This window comes from Channa argus, chromosome 3 (assembly GCF_033026475.1).
Source record: "Channa argus isolate prfri chromosome 3, Channa argus male v1.0, whole genome shotgun sequence".
Classification (NCBI taxonomy): Eukaryota; Metazoa; Chordata; class Actinopteri; order Anabantiformes; family Channidae; genus Channa; species Channa argus.
In genome coordinates, this window is record NC_090199.1 from 30935001 (window position 1) to 30951467 (window position 16467).

Below are 16467 nucleotides of genomic sequence, written 5' to 3' on the forward strand. Positions count from 1 at the left end.
CTCTCTCTTTAAAAAAATGTGGGGAAAAAAACACAACTCTTGTGGTGTAATAGCAACATATCCATCCTTTGGGTGGAAGACTCCAGGTGCAAATCCTGGCAAGAGTGTGTTAGGTGCACAATCAGTATTTCATTTGCTGGGTTTCATATACCAGTTTTCATTAGGAGATTTTTAATAGAATCTGTCACCCTACTGTGTGTTTATATTGAGGTAATAATGGGTGGTTGAGGTGTTTATATTAAGATGTGATTCTAATGATTTGCCCTAATTCATGTTTAAAATGAATTTGAACCATATCTCAATGTATGCTGAAGTATTGACACTTTCTGTGTTACTGTTACTGTGTATTATGGATTTTATATTGAATTTTTCTCTTTTTCTTTCTGTTTCTCTTCCCCCCTTTCTCTCTTCTTTTTTTTCCCCCCCCTTAAAATTCCCTTTTCAACCAGTGTCCCTAGCTAGTTTTTCAGTACCATTTAGGAAAGTGTTGGGAACATCTGCATTGTAAAGTCTGAATAGTCCTAAAAAAATGCCATGCTGACCAAAACAAACTACAGTGAGCAGTTACATTACACCATAGTGGATCCGCATTCCAACCACGTTAGTCTGTTAAACTAAATGTCATTGACATCTTTTGTCAGCTGGACTTGGCACCTAATCCAGGGATGGTGTAATTTGTTAGTGTTTTGGTGTTTTGTATATAGACAGGTTTTAAATTGTTATTGTATATAATTTTTAGTTGTTGTGTTTGCACTCTCTCTTTAAAAAAATGTGGGGAAAAAAACACAACTCTTGTGGTGTAATAGCAACACATCCATCCTTTGGGTGGAAGACTCCAGGTGCAAATCCTGGCAAGAGTGTGTTAGGTGCACAATCAGTATTTCATTTGCTGGGTTTCATATACCAGTTTTCATTAAGAGATTTTTAATAGAATCTGTCACCCTACTATGTGTTTATATTGAGGTAATAATGGGTGGTTGAGGTGTTTATATTAAGATGTGATTCTAATGATTTGCCCTAATTCATGTTTAAAATGAATTTGAACCATATCTCAATGTATGCTGAAGTATTGACATTTTCTGTGTTACTGTTACTGTGTATTATGGATTTTATATTGAATTTTTCTCCTTTTCTTTCTGTTTCTCTTCCCCCCTTCCTCTCTTCTTTTTTCTTCCCCCCCCCTTAAAATTCCCTTTTCAACCAGTGTCCCTAGCTAGTTTTTCAGTACCATTTATGAAAGTGTTGGGAACATCTGCATTGTAAAGTCTGAATATTCCTAAAAAAATGCCATGCTGACCAAAACAAACTACAGTGAGCAATTACATTACACCATAGTGGATCCGCATTCCAACCACGTTAGTCTGTTAAACTAAATGTCATTGACATCTTTTGTCAGCTGGACTTGGCACCTAATCCAGAGACAAGCATAAGCCGGTGTAACTAAAAGATGGTTACGTGGGTACATGGATTGTTACCATCTTCTGCATTAGAAGTACGTAGAACAAGTCCCTCCCCACCCTTCGATAGCTCAGTTGGTAGAGCGGAGGACTGTAGGTTAGTCAGCTGGGATCCTTAAGTCGCTGGTTCAACTCCGGCTCGAAGGAGAACATTTTGGCGGAAAAGTCCAGGTACTGCTCTAACGCCATGGCTATTTGTCCCTATACTAACATCTCCCGCTGCAAGGACATTTTTTCAAAGCTCTGCAACATGTTGCCTTTACTCACCAAAGCTCCTGCTCCAATTTACAGGACTGCTTTTGACCATGGATTAAAACAGGGTTCTCAAGCTTGCGGCCTGCGAGACAATATTTTGTGGCCCTCAGGACGATATGAAAGTTTAATCTTTAGTGCGGCCAGCGAGTTCTATACGAATGGCCTTTTCCCGCGTTGTGTGCAGAAGGTTCCTTTTTTTGTGCAAGCTGGAGCTGAACGAACCTACCAATCACACTGGACTATATGGCTCCCGAGGGCGGGCCATCAGCCGGGGTTGATGCAAGCAGAGAAACATTGCACAACTATGGAGGCGCTCGTGTAACATCACATAGCCGTCATAGAATTCCTACTTGTTACTGTGTTTGAAATGAGAATGTTTGACTTCGAGCTGGACGAAGTCAATGTTACCGCCGTTAAGGACCAACACCGACGTTCCGTTGACGATGTCACTAATGGGTGTGGACCTTCAATGGGGCCATTCAGCCAGCTCCCGCCCGCCGTCCCGCTTCGGAGTCAGGCTGGAGCCTCATCAAAGGCTTACCTGCCTCGGTTACATAAGCAACAGAACATCGGTGTTGGGTAGGACGTACAGCTGAATCCATGGGGTTATTATAGAAACTAAAAGCCAGTGAATAACGCCTCCATGGCTGCATCCCATTGTTTTATATAATAAATAATTAATGTTGTCCCAGCTGATAATGAACAGCCCGGTCGCAGTCGATAAAATTGACCCCCGGCTCCCCTGAGCCTGTGCCTTTTTGGGAGCACATATTTGTGCAAAAAGTTTTTCTATAACTTCAAAAAGTCCAAGTACAGGTCGAGACTTACTGACGATCTTCTTCAAGCCATAGTGAGGGTGTCAACTGCTTCCTCGCTCAAGCCAAATGTGGCTCAGCTATGTGAGAGGAAGCGCTGCCAGGTCTCTGGCAGCAGGAAGCAGGCAAGAGAAGCCATGTTTAGAAAAACCGTTCATGTTCACAAGAACCCATTATAGTTAAAGAACTGTTAGTAGTGATGTTTGAGAAGATTAGATTTTTTGAACAAAGCTTTTTCAGTGGAATACCTGATGCAGCCCAGCCACACCCAGACTCTGCGTCCTGCAGCCCTCAGGTAATTTGAGTTTGAGACCCCTGGAATCAACAGACGGTGGCCTAGCCACCTTCGCGTGAGCCTCCAGGAGTGTTGTTGTGGCCGAGTGGTTAAGGCGATGGACTAGAAATCCATTGGGGTCTCCCCGCGCAGGTTCGAATCCTGCCAACAACGTGAAGTTCCCCTGATGTTGTTTTACCTTGGATAAGGTTCTTGATTGACCATTGCATAATTAGTGTTGTGTTCCTAGCTTGTTTTTCAGTACCAATTGGGAAAGTGTTGGGAACATCTGCTGAGGCATTGTATTGTATATTAATGAATATGCTGCTGCACATTGTAAAGGCTGAATAGTCCTAAACAAATACCATGCTGACCAAAACAAACTACAGTGAGCAATTACATTGCAACATAGTGGATCCGCCTTCCAACCACATTAGCCTTTTAAACTAAATGTCATTAAAATCTTTTGTCAGCTGGACTTGGCACCTAATCCAGGGATGGTGTAATTTGTTAGTGTTTTGGGGTTTTGTATATAGAAAGGTTTTAAATTGTTATTGTATATAGTTTTTAGTTGTTGTGTTTGCACTCTCTCTTTAAAAAAATGTGGGGAAAAAAACACAACTCTTGTGGTGTAATAGCAACACATCCATCCTTTGGGTGGAAGACTCCAGGTGCAAATCCTGGCAAGAGTGTGTTAGGTGCACAATCAGTATTTCATTTGCTGGGTTTCATATACCAGTTTTCATTAAGAGATTTTTAATAGAATCTGTCACCCTACTATGTGTTTATATTGAGGTAATAATGGGTGGTTGAGGTGTTTATATTAAGATGTGATTCTAATGATTTGCCCTAATTCATGTTTAGAATGAATTTGAACCATATCTCAATGTATGCTGAAGTATTGACACTTTCTGTGTTACTGTTACTGTGTATTATGGATTTTATATTGAATTTTTCTCCTTTTCTTTCTGTTTCTCTTCCCCCCTTCCTCTCTTCTTTTTTCTTCCCCCCCCCTTAAAATTCCCTTTTCAACCAGTGTCCCTAGCTAGTTTTTCAGTACCATTTAGGAAAGTGTTGGGAAGATCTGCATTGTAAAGTCTGAATATTCCTAAAAAAATGCCATGCTGACCAAACAAACTACAGTGAGCAGTTACATTACACCATAGTGGATCCGCCTTCCAACCACGTTAGTCTGTTAAACTAAATGTCATTGACATCTTTTGTCAGCTGGACTTGGCACCTAATCCAGAGATAAGCATAAGCCGGTGTAACTAAAAGATGGTTACGTGGGTACATGGATTGTTACCATCTTCTGCATTAGAAGTACGTAGAACAAGTCCCTCCCCACCCTTCGATAGCTCAGTTGGTAGAGCGGAGGACTGTAGGTTGGTCAGCTGGGATCCTTAGGTCGCTGGTTCAACTCCGGCTCGAAGGAGAACATTATGGCGGAACAGTCCAGGTACTGCTCTAACGCCATGGCTACTTGTCCCTATACTAACATCTCCCGCTGCAAGGACATTTTTTCAAAGCTCTGCAACATGTTGCCTTTACTCACCAAAGCTCCTGCTCCAATTTACAGGACTGCTTTTGACCATGGATTAAAACAGGGTTCTCAAGCTTGCGGCCCGCGAGACAATATTTTGTGGCCCTCAGGACGATATGAAAGTTTAATCTTTAGTGCGGCCAGCGAGTTCTATACGAATGGCACTTTCCCGCGTTGTGTGCAGAAGGTTCCTATTTTTGTGCAAGCTGGAGCTGAACGAACCTACCAATCACACTGGACTATATGGCTCCCGAGGGCGGGCCATCAGCCGGGGTTGATGCAAGCAGAGAAACATTGCACAACTATGGAGGCGCTCATGTAACATCACATAGCCGTCATAGAATTACTACTTGTTACTGTGTTTGAAATGAGAATGTTTGACTTCGAGCTGGACGAAGTCAATGTTACCGCCGTTAAGGACCAACACCGACGTTCCGTTGACGATGTCACTAATGGGTGTGGACCTTCAATGGGGCCATTCAGCCAGCTCCCGCCCGCTGTCCCGCTTTCGGAGTCAGGCTGGAGCCTCATCAAGGGCTTACCTGCCTCGGTTACATAAGCAACAGAACATCGGTGTTGGGTAGGACGTACAGCTGAATTCATGGTGTTTATTATAGAAACTGAAAGCCAGTGAATAACGCATCCATGGCTGCATCCCATTGTTTTATATAATAAATAATAAATGGTGTCCCAGTTGATAATGAACAGCCCGGTCGCAGTCGATAAAATTGACCCCCGGTTCCCCTGAGCCTGTGCCTTTTTGGGAGCACATATTTGTGCAAAAAGTTTTTTCTATAACTTCAAAAAGTCCAAGTACAGGTCGAGACTTACTGACGATCTTCTTCAAGCCATAGTGAGGGTGTCAACTGCTTCCTCGCTCAAGCCAAATGTGGCTCAGCTATGTGAGAGGAAGCGCTGCCAGGTCTCTGGCAGCAGGAAGCAGGCAAGAGAAGCCATGTTTAGAAAAACCGTTCATGTTCACAAGAACCCATTATAGTTAAAGAACTGTTAGTAGTGATGTTTGAGAAGATTAGATGTTTTGAACAAAGCTTTTTCAGTGGAATACCTGATGCAGCCCAGCCACACCCAGACTCTGCGTCCTGCAGCCCTCAGGTAATTTGAGTTTGAGACCCCTGGAATCAACAGACGGTGGCCTAGCCACCTTCGCGTGAGCCCCCAGGAGTGTTGTTGTGGCCGAGTGGTTAAGGCGATGGACTAGAAATCCATTGGGGTCTCCCCGCGCAGGTTCGAATCCTGCCAACAATGTGAAGAGCCCCTGATGTTGTTTTACCTTGGATAAGGTTCTTGATTGACCATTGCATAATTAGTGTTGTGTTCCTAGCTTGTTTTTCAGTACCAATTGGGAAAGTGTTGGGAACATCTGCTGAGGCATTGTACTGTATATTAATGAATCTGCTGCTGCACATTGTAAAGGCTGAATAGTCCTAAACAAATACCATGCTGACCAAAACAAACTACAGTGAGCAACTACATTGCAACATAGTGGATCCACCTTCCAACCACATTAGCCTGTTAAACTAAATGTCATTAACATCTTTTGTCAGCTGGACTTGGCACCTAATCCAGGGATGGTGTAATTTGTTAGTGTTTTGGGGTTTTGTATATAGACAGGTTTTAAATTGTTATTGTATATAGTTTTTAGTTGTTGTGTTTGCACTCTCTCTTTAAAAAAATGTGGGGAAAAAAACACAACTCTTGTGGTGTAATAGCAACACATCCATCCTTTGGGTGGAAGACTCCAGGTGCAAATCCTGGCAAGAGTGTGTTAGGTGCACAATCAGTATTTCATTTGCTGGGTTTCATATACCAGTTTTCATTAGGAGATTTTTAATAGAATCTGTCACCCTACTATGTGTTTATATTGAGGTAATAATGGGTGGTTGAGGTGTTTATATTAAGATGTGATTCTAATGATTTGCCCTAATTCATGTTTAAAATGAATTTGAACCATATCTCAATGTATGCTGAAGTATTGACATTTTCTGTGTTACTGTTACTGTGTATTATGGATTTTATATTGAATTTTTCTCTTTTTCTTTCTGTTTCTCTTCCCCCCTTTCTCTCTTCTTTTTTCTTCCCCCCCCTTAAAATTCCCTTTTCAACCAGTGTCCCTAGCTAGTTTTTCAGTACCATTTAGGAAAGTGTTGGGAACATCTGCATTGTAAAGTCTGAATAGTCCTAAAAAAATGCCATGCTGACCAAAACAAACTACAGTGAGCAGTTACATTACACCATAGTGGATCCGCATTCCAACCACGTTAGTCTGTTAAACTAAATGTCATTGACATCTTTTGTCAGCTGGACTTGGCACCTAATCCAGAGACAAGCATAAGCCGGTGTAACTAAAAGATGGTTACGTGGGTACATGGATTGTTACCATCTTCTGCATTAGAAGTACGTAGAACAAGTCCCTCCCCACCCTTCGATAGCTCAGTTGGTAGAGCGGAGGACTGTAGGTTAGTCAGCTGGGATCCTTAGGTCGCTGGTTCAACTCCGGCTCGAAGGAGAACATTTTGGCGGAACAGTCCAGGTACTGCTCTAACGCCATGGCTATTTGTCCCTATACTAACATCTCCCGCTGCAAGGACATTTTTTCAAAGCTCTGCAACATGTTGCCTTTACTCGCCAAAGCTCCTGCTCCAATTTACAGGACTGCTTTTGACCATGGATTAAAACAGGGTTCTCAAGCTTGCGGCCTGCGAGACAATATTTTGTGCCCCTCAGGACGATATGAAAGTTTAATCTTTAGTGCGGCCAGCGAGTTCTATACGAATGGCACTTTCCCGCGTTGTGTGCAGAAGGTTCCTTTTTTTGTGCAAGCTGGAGCTGAACGAACCTACCAATCACACTGGACTATATGGCTCCCGAGGGCGGGCCATCAGCCGGGGTCGATGCAAGCAGAGAAACATTGCACAACTATGGAGGCGCTCGTGTAACATCACATAGCCGTCATAGAATTCCTACTTGTTACTGTGTTTGAAATGAGAATGTTTGACTTCGAGCTGGACGAAGTCAATGTTACCGCCGTTAAGGACCAACACCGACGTTCCGTTGACGATGTCACTAATGGGTGTGGACCTTCAATGGGGCCATTCATCCAGCTCCCGCCCGCCGTCCCGCTTCGGAGTCAGGCTGGAGCCTCATCAAAGGCTTACCTGCCTCGGTTACATAAGCAACAGAACATCGGTGTTGGGTAGGACGTACAGCTGAATTCATGGTGTTTATTATAGAAACTGAAAGCCAGTGAATAACGCATCCATGGCTGCATCCCATTGTTTTATATAATAAATAATAAATGGTGTCCCAGTTGATAATGAACAGCCCGGTCGCAGTCGATAAAATTGACCCCCGGCTCCCCTGAGCCTGTGCCTTTTTGGGAGCACATATTTGTGCAAAAAGTTTTTCTATAACTTCAAAAAGTCCAAGTACAGGTCGAGACTTACTGACGATCTTCTTCAAGCCATAGTGAGGGTGTCAACTGCTTCCTCGCTCAAGCCAAATGTGGCTCAGCTATGTGAGAGGAAGCGCTGCCAGGTCTCTGGCAGCAGGAAGCAGGCAAGAGAAGCCATGTTTAGAAAAACCGTTCATGTTCACAAGAACCCATTATAGTTAAAGAACTGTTAGTAGTGATGTTTGAGAAGATTAGATGTTTTGAACAAAGCTTTTTCAGTGGAATACCTGATGCAGCCCAGCCACACCCAGACTCTGCGTCCTGCAGCCCTCAGGTAATTTGAGTTTGAGACCCCTGGAATCAACAGACGGTGGCCTAGCCACCTTCGCGTGAGCCCCCAGGAGTGTTGTTGTGGCCGAGTGGTTAAGGCGATGGACTAGAAATCCATTGGGGTCTCCCCGCGCAGGTTCGAATCCTGCCAACAATGTGAAGTTCCCCTGATGTTGTTTTACCTTGGATAAGGTTCTTGATTGACCATTGCATAATTAGTGTTGTGTTCCTAGCTTGTTTTTCAGTACCAATTGGGAAAGTGTTGGGAACATCTGCTGAGGCATTGTACTGTATATTAATGAATCTGCTGCTGCACATTGTAAAGGCTGAATAGTCCTAAACAAATACCATGCTGACCAAAACAAACTACAGTGAGCAACTACATTGCAACATAGTGGATCCGCCTTCCAACCACATTAGCCTGTTAAACTAAATGTCATTAACATCTTTTGTCAGCTGGACGTGGCACCTAATCCAGGGATGGTGTAATTTGTTAGTGTTTTGGGGTTTTGTATATAGACAGGTTTTAAATTGTTATTGTATATAGTTTTTAGTTGTTGTGTTTGCACTCTCTCTTTAAAAAAATGTGGGGAAAAAAACACAACTCTTGTGGTGTAATAGCAACATATCCATCCTTTGGGTGGAAGACTCCAGGTGCAAATCCTGGCAAGAGTGTGTTAGGTGCACAATCAGTATTTCATTTGCTGGGTTTCATATACCAGTTTTCATTAGGAGATTTTTAATAGAATCTGTCACCCTACTGTGTGTTTATATTGAGGTAATAATGGGTGGTTGAGGTGTTTATATTAAGATGTGATTCTAATGATTTGCCCTAATTCATGTTTAAAATGAATTTGAACCATATCTCAATGTATGCTGAAGTATTGACACTTTCTGTGTTACTGTTACTGTGTATTATGGATTTTATATTGAATTTTTCTCTTTTTCTTTCTGTTTCTCTTCCCCCCTTTCTCTCTTCTTTTTTTTCCCCCCCCTTAAAATTCCCTTTTCAACCAGTGTCCCTAGCTAGTTTTTCAGTACCATTTAGGAAAGTGTTGGGAACATCTGCATTGTAAAGTCTGAATAGTCCTAAAAAAATGCCATGCTGACCAAAACAAACTACAGTGAGCAGTTACATTACACCATAGTGGATCCGCATTCCAACCACGTTAGTCTGTTAAACTAAATGTCATTGACATCTTTTGTCAGCTGGACTTGGCACCTAATCCAGGGATGGTGTAATTTGTTAGTGTTTTGGTGTTTTGTATATAGACAGGTTTTAAATTGTTATTGTATATAATTTTTAGTTGTTGTGTTTGCACTCTCTCTTTAAAAAAATGTGGGGAAAAAAACACAACTCTTGTGGTGTAATAGCAACACATCCATCCTTTGGGTGGAAGACTCCAGGTGCAAATCCTGGCAAGAGTGTGTTAGGTGCACAATCAGTATTTCATTTGCTGGGTTTCATATACCAGTTTTCATTAAGAGATTTTTAATAGAATCTGTCACCCTACTATGTGTTTATATTGAGGTAATAATGGGTGGTTGAGGTGTTTATATTAAGATGTGATTCTAATGATTTGCCCTAATTCATGTTTAAAATGAATTTGAACCATATCTCAATGTATGCTGAAGTATTGACATTTTCTGTGTTACTGTTACTGTGTATTATGGATTTTATATTGAATTTTTCTCCTTTTCTTTCTGTTTCTCTTCCCCCCTTCCTCTCTTCTTTTTTCTTCCCCCCCCCTTAAAATTCCCTTTTCAACCAGTGTCCCTAGCTAGTTTTTCAGTACCATTTATGAAAGTGTTGGGAACATCTGCATTGTAAAGTCTGAATATTCCTAAAAAAATGCCATGCTGACCAAAACAAACTACAGTGAGCAATTACATTACACCATAGTGGATCCGCATTCCAACCACGTTAGTCTGTTAAACTAAATGTCATTGACATCTTTTGTCAGCTGGACTTGGCACCTAATCCAGAGACAAGCATAAGCCGGTGTAACTAAAAGATGGTTACGTGGGTACATGGATTGTTACCATCTTCTGCATTAGAAGTACGTAGAACAAGTCCCTCCCCACCCTTCGATAGCTCAGTTGGTAGAGCGGAGGACTGTAGGTTAGTCAGCTGGGATCCTTAAGTCGCTGGTTCAACTCCGGCTCGAAGGAGAACATTTTGGCGGAAAAGTCCAGGTACTGCTCTAACGCCATGGCTATTTGTCCCTATACTAACATCTCCCGCTGCAAGGACATTTTTTCAAAGCTCTGCAACATGTTGCCTTTACTCACCAAAGCTCCTGCTCCAATTTACAGGACTGCTTTTGACCATGGATTAAAACAGGGTTCTCAAGCTTGCGGCCTGCGAGACAATATTTTGTGGCCCTCAGGACGATATGAAAGTTTAATCTTTAGTGCGGCCAGCGAGTTCTATACGAATGGCCTTTTCCCGCGTTGTGTGCAGAAGGTTCCTTTTTTTGTGCAAGCTGGAGCTGAACGAACCTACCAATCACACTGGACTATATGGCTCCCGAGGGCGGGCCATCAGCCGGGGTTGATGCAAGCAGAGAAACATTGCACAACTATGGAGGCGCTCGTGTAACATCACATAGCCGTCATAGAATTCCTACTTGTTACTGTGTTTGAAATGAGAATGTTTGACTTCGAGCTGGACGAAGTCAATGTTACCGCCGTTAAGGACCAACACCGACGTTCCGTTGACGATGTCACTAATGGGTGTGGACCTTCAATGGGGCCATTCAGCCAGCTCCCGCCCGCCGTCCCGCTTCGGAGTCAGGCTGGAGCCTCATCAAAGGCTTACCTGCCTCGGTTACATAAGCAACAGAACATCGGTGTTGGGTAGGACGTACAGCTGAATCCATGGGGTTATTATAGAAACTAAAAGCCAGTGAATAACGCCTCCATGGCTGCATCCCATTGTTTTATATAATAAATAATTAATGTTGTCCCAGCTGATAATGAACAGCCCGGTCGCAGTCGATAAAATTGACCCCCGGCTCCCCTGAGCCTGTGCCTTTTTGGGAGCACATATTTGTGCAAAAAGTTTTTCTATAACTTCAAAAAGTCCAAGTACAGGTCGAGACTTACTGACGATCTTCTTCAAGCCATAGTGAGGGTGTCAACTGCTTCCTCGCTCAAGCCAAATGTGGCTCAGCTATGTGAGAGGAAGCGCTGCCAGGTCTCTGGCAGCAGGAAGCAGGCAAGAGAAGCCATGTTTAGAAAAACCGTTCATGTTCACAAGAACCCATTATAGTTAAAGAACTGTTAGTAGTGATGTTTGAGAAGATTAGATTTTTTGAACAAAGCTTTTTCAGTGGAATACCTGATGCAGCCCAGCCACACCCAGACTCTGCGTCCTGCAGCCCTCAGGTAATTTGAGTTTGAGACCCCTGGAATCAACAGACGGTGGCCTAGCCACCTTCGCGTGAGCCTCCAGGAGTGTTGTTGTGGCCGAGTGGTTAAGGCGATGGACTAGAAATCCATTGGGGTCTCCCCGCGCAGGTTCGAATCCTGCCAACAACGTGAAGTTCCCCTGATGTTGTTTTACCTTGGATAAGGTTCTTGATTGACCATTGCATAATTAGTGTTGTGTTCCTAGCTTGTTTTTCAGTACCAATTGGGAAAGTGTTGGGAACATCTGCTGAGGCATTGTATTGTATATTAATGAATATGCTGCTGCACATTGTAAAGGCTGAATAGTCCTAAACAAATACCATGCTGACCAAAACAAACTACAGTGAGCAATTACATTGCAACATAGTGGATCCGCCTTCCAACCACATTAGCCTTTTAAACTAAATGTCATTAAAATCTTTTGTCAGCTGGACTTGGCACCTAATCCAGGGATGGTGTAATTTGTTAGTGTTTTGGGGTTTTGTATATAGAAAGGTTTTAAATTGTTATTGTATATAGTTTTTAGTTGTTGTGTTTGCACTCTCTCTTTAAAAAAATGTGGGGAAAAAAACACAACTCTTGTGGTGTAATAGCAACACATCCATCCTTTGGGTGGAAGACTCCAGGTGCAAATCCTGGCAAGAGTGTGTTAGGTGCACAATCAGTATTTCATTTGCTGGGTTTCATATACCAGTTTTCATTAAGAGATTTTTAATAGAATCTGTCACCCTACTATGTGTTTATATTGAGGTAATAATGGGTGGTTGAGGTGTTTATATTAAGATGTGATTCTAATGATTTGCCCTAATTCATGTTTAGAATGAATTTGAACCATATCTCAATGTATGCTGAAGTATTGACACTTTCTGTGTTACTGTTACTGTGTATTATGGATTTTATATTGAATTTTTCTCCTTTTCTTTCTGTTTCTCTTCCCCCCTTCCTCTCTTCTTTTTTCTTCCCCCCCCCTTAAAATTCCCTTTTCAACCAGTGTCCCTAGCTAGTTTTTCAGTACCATTTAGGAAAGTGTTGGGAAGATCTGCATTGTAAAGTCTGAATATTCCTAAAAAAATGCCATGCTGACCAAACAAACTACAGTGAGCAGTTACATTACACCATAGTGGATCCGCCTTCCAACCACGTTAGTCTGTTAAACTAAATGTCATTGACATCTTTTGTCAGCTGGACTTGGCACCTAATCCAGAGATAAGCATAAGCCGGTGTAACTAAAAGATGGTTACGTGGGTACATGGATTGTTACCATCTTCTGCATTAGAAGTACGTAGAACAAGTCCCTCCCCACCCTTCGATAGCTCAGTTGGTAGAGCGGAGGACTGTAGGTTGGTCAGCTGGGATCCTTAGGTCGCTGGTTCAACTCCGGCTCGAAGGAGAACATTATGGCGGAACAGTCCAGGTACTGCTCTAACGCCATGGCTACTTGTCCCTATACTAACATCTCCCGCTGCAAGGACATTTTTTCAAAGCTCTGCAACATGTTGCCTTTACTCACCAAAGCTCCTGCTCCAATTTACAGGACTGCTTTTGACCATGGATTAAAACAGGGTTCTCAAGCTTGCGGCCCGCGAGACAATATTTTGTGGCCCTCAGGACGATATGAAAGTTTAATCTTTAGTGCGGCCAGCGAGTTCTATACGAATGGCACTTTCCCGCGTTGTGTGCAGAAGGTTCCTATTTTTGTGCAAGCTGGAGCTGAACGAACCTACCAATCACACTGGACTATATGGCTCCCGAGGGCGGGCCATCAGCCGGGGTTGATGCAAGCAGAGAAACATTGCACAACTATGGAGGCGCTCATGTAACATCACATAGCCGTCATAGAATTACTACTTGTTACTGTGTTTGAAATGAGAATGTTTGACTTCGAGCTGGACGAAGTCAATGTTACCGCCGTTAAGGACCAACACCGACGTTCCGTTGACGATGTCACTAATGGGTGTGGACCTTCAATGGGGCCATTCAGCCAGCTCCCGCCCGCTGTCCCGCTTTCGGAGTCAGGCTGGAGCCTCATCAAGGGCTTACCTGCCTCGGTTACATAAGCAACAGAACATCGGTGTTGGGTAGGACGTACAGCTGAATTCATGGTGTTTATTATAGAAACTGAAAGCCAGTGAATAACGCATCCATGGCTGCATCCCATTGTTTTATATAATAAATAATAAATGGTGTCCCAGTTGATAATGAACAGCCCGGTCGCAGTCGATAAAATTGACCCCCGGTTCCCCTGAGCCTGTGCCTTTTTGGGAGCACATATTTGTGCAAAAAGTTTTTTCTATAACTTCAAAAAGTCCAAGTACAGGTCGAGACTTACTGACGATCTTCTTCAAGCCATAGTGAGGGTGTCAACTGCTTCCTCGCTCAAGCCAAATGTGGCTCAGCTATGTGAGAGGAAGCGCTGCCAGGTCTCTGGCAGCAGGAAGCAGGCAAGAGAAGCCATGTTTAGAAAAACCGTTCATGTTCACAAGAACCCATTATAGTTAAAGAACTGTTAGTAGTGATGTTTGAGAAGATTAGATGTTTTGAACAAAGCTTTTTCAGTGGAATACCTGATGCAGCCCAGCCACACCCAGACTCTGCGTCCTGCAGCCCTCAGGTAATTTGAGTTTGAGACCCCTGGAATCAACAGACGGTGGCCTAGCCACCTTCGCGTGAGCCCCCAGGAGTGTTGTTGTGGCCGAGTGGTTAAGGCGATGGACTAGAAATCCATTGGGGTCTCCCCGCGCAGGTTCGAATCCTGCCAACAATGTGAAGAGCCCCTGATGTTGTTTTACCTTGGATAAGGTTCTTGATTGACCATTGCATAATTAGTGTTGTGTTCCTAGCTTGTTTTTCAGTACCAATTGGGAAAGTGTTGGGAACATCTGCTGAGGCATTGTACTGTATATTAATGAATCTGCTGCTGCACATTGTAAAGGCTGAATAGTCCTAAACAAATACCATGCTGACCAAAACAAACTACAGTGAGCAACTACATTGCAACATAGTGGATCCACCTTCCAACCACATTAGCCTGTTAAACTAAATGTCATTAACATCTTTTGTCAGCTGGACTTGGCACCTAATCCAGGGATGGTGTAATTTGTTAGTGTTTTGGGGTTTTGTATATAGACAGGTTTTAAATTGTTATTGTATATAGTTTTTAGTTGTTGTGTTTGCACTCTCTCTTTAAAAAAATGTGGGGAAAAAAACACAACTCTTGTGGTGTAATAGCAACACATCCATCCTTTGGGTGGAAGACTCCAGGTGCAAATCCTGGCAAGAGTGTGTTAGGTGCACAATCAGTATTTCATTTGCTGGGTTTCATATACCAGTTTTCATTAGGAGATTTTTAATAGAATCTGTCACCCTACTATGTGTTTATATTGAGGTAATAATGGGTGGTTGAGGTGTTTATATTAAGATGTGATTCTAATGATTTGCCCTAATTCATGTTTAAAATGAATTTGAACCATATCTCAATGTATGCTGAAGTATTGACATTTTCTGTGTTACTGTTACTGTGTATTATGGATTTTATATTGAATTTTTCTCTTTTTCTTTCTGTTTCTCTTCCCCCCTTTCTCTCTTCTTTTTTCTTCCCCCCCCTTAAAATTCCCTTTTCAACCAGTGTCCCTAGCTAGTTTTTCAGTACCATTTAGGAAAGTGTTGGGAACATCTGCATTGTAAAGTCTGAATAGTCCTCAAAAAATGCCATGCTGACCAAAACAAACTACAGTGAGCAGTTACATTACACCATAGTGGATCCGCATTCCAACCACGTTAGTCTGTTAAACTAAATGTCATTGACATCTTTTGTCAGCTGGACTTGGCACCTAATCCAGAGACAAGCATAAGCCGGTGTAACTAAAAGATGGTTACGTGGGTACATGGATTGTTACCATCTTCTGCATTAGAATTACGTAGAACAAGTCCCTCCCCACCCTTCGATAGCTCAGTTGGTAGAGCGGAGGACTATAGGTTAGTCAGCTGGGATCCTTAAGTCGCTGGTTCAACTCCGGCTCGAAGGAGAACATTTTGGCGGAAAAGTCCAGGTACTGCTCTAACGCCATGGCTATTTGTCCCTATACTAACATCTCCCGCTGCAAGGACATTTTTTCAAAGCTCTGCAACATGTTGCCTTTACTCACCAAAGCTCCTGCTCCAATTTACAGGACTGCTTTTGACCATGGATTAAAACAGGGTTCTCAAGCTTGCGGCCTGCGAGACAATATTTTGTGGCCCTCAGGACGATATGAAAGTTTAATCTTTAGTGCGGCCAGCGAGTTCTATACGAATGGCCTTTTCCCGCGTTGTGTGCAGAAGGTTCCTTTTTTTGTGCAAGCTGGAGCTGAACGAACCTACCAATCACACTGGACTATATGGCTCCCGAGGGCGGGCCATCAGCCGGGGTTGATGCAAGCAGAGAAACATTGCACAACTATGGAGGCGCTCGTGTAACATCACATAGCCGTCATAGAATTCCTACTTGTTACTGTGTTTGAAATGAGAATGTTTGACTTCGAGCTGGACGAAGTCAATGTTACCGCCGTTAAGGACCAACACCGACGTTCCGTTGACGATGTCACTAATGGGTGTGGACCTTCAATGGGGCCATTCAGCCAGCTCCCGCCCGCCGTCCCGCTTCGGAGTCAGGCTGGAGCCTCATCAAAGGCTTACCTGCCTCGGTTACATAAGCAACAGAACATCGGTGTTGGGTAGGACGTACAGCTGAATCCATGGGGTTATTATAGAAACTAAAAGCCAGTGAATAACGCCTCCATGGCTGCATCCCATTGTTTTATATAATAAATAATTAATGTTGTCCCAGCTGATAATGAACAGCCCGGTCGCTGTCGAGAAAATTGACCCCCGGCTCCCCTGAGCCTGTGCCTTTTTGGGAGCACATATTTGTGCAAAAAGTTTTTCTATAACTTCAAAAAGTCCAAGTACAGGTCGAGACTTACTGACGA

At 43.0% G+C, this 16467-nt stretch overlaps 11 non-coding genes across 11 annotated transcripts; all 11 read left to right on the plus strand.

Annotated features, from left to right (window-relative positions):
* Positions 1-1517: 1517 nt before the first annotated feature.
* trnay-gua (transfer RNA tyrosine (anticodon GUA)) lies at positions 1518-1604 on the plus strand. The gene is given in 2 exon segments: positions 1518-1554; positions 1569-1604. It is a non-coding gene; the product is annotated as a tRNA-Tyr (tRNA).
* Positions 1605-2893: 1289 nt separating this feature from the next.
* trnas-aga (transfer RNA serine (anticodon AGA)) lies at positions 2894-2975 on the plus strand. Its single transcript has one exon. It is a non-coding gene; the product is annotated as a tRNA-Ser (tRNA).
* Positions 2976-4149: 1174 nt separating this feature from the next.
* trnay-gua (transfer RNA tyrosine (anticodon GUA)) lies at positions 4150-4236 on the plus strand. The gene is given in 2 exon segments: positions 4150-4186; positions 4201-4236. It is a non-coding gene; the product is annotated as a tRNA-Tyr (tRNA).
* Positions 4237-5528: 1292 nt separating this feature from the next.
* Positions 5529-5610, plus strand: trnas-aga (transfer RNA serine (anticodon AGA)). Its single transcript has one exon. It is a non-coding gene; the product is annotated as a tRNA-Ser (tRNA).
* A 1174-nt stretch (positions 5611-6784) lies between these two features.
* On the plus strand, positions 6785-6871 carry trnay-gua (transfer RNA tyrosine (anticodon GUA)). The gene is given in 2 exon segments: positions 6785-6821; positions 6836-6871. It is a non-coding gene; the product is annotated as a tRNA-Tyr (tRNA).
* A 1290-nt stretch (positions 6872-8161) lies between these two features.
* Positions 8162-8243, plus strand: trnas-aga (transfer RNA serine (anticodon AGA)). Its single transcript has one exon. It is a non-coding gene; the product is annotated as a tRNA-Ser (tRNA).
* Positions 8244-10171: 1928 nt separating this feature from the next.
* On the plus strand, positions 10172-10258 carry trnay-gua (transfer RNA tyrosine (anticodon GUA)). The gene is given in 2 exon segments: positions 10172-10208; positions 10223-10258. It is a non-coding gene; the product is annotated as a tRNA-Tyr (tRNA).
* Positions 10259-11547: 1289 nt separating this feature from the next.
* trnas-aga (transfer RNA serine (anticodon AGA)) lies at positions 11548-11629 on the plus strand. Its single transcript has one exon. It is a non-coding gene; the product is annotated as a tRNA-Ser (tRNA).
* Positions 11630-12803: 1174 nt separating this feature from the next.
* On the plus strand, positions 12804-12890 carry trnay-gua (transfer RNA tyrosine (anticodon GUA)). Its single transcript is given in 2 exon segments — positions 12804-12840; positions 12855-12890. It is a non-coding gene; the product is annotated as a tRNA-Tyr (tRNA).
* A 1292-nt stretch (positions 12891-14182) lies between these two features.
* On the plus strand, positions 14183-14264 carry trnas-aga (transfer RNA serine (anticodon AGA)). The gene has a single exon. It is a non-coding gene; the product is annotated as a tRNA-Ser (tRNA).
* Positions 14265-15438: 1174 nt separating this feature from the next.
* On the plus strand, positions 15439-15525 carry trnay-aua (transfer RNA tyrosine (anticodon AUA)). The gene is given in 2 exon segments: positions 15439-15475; positions 15490-15525. It is a non-coding gene; the product is annotated as a tRNA-Tyr (tRNA).
* The last annotated feature ends 942 nt before the right edge of the window (positions 15526-16467 follow it).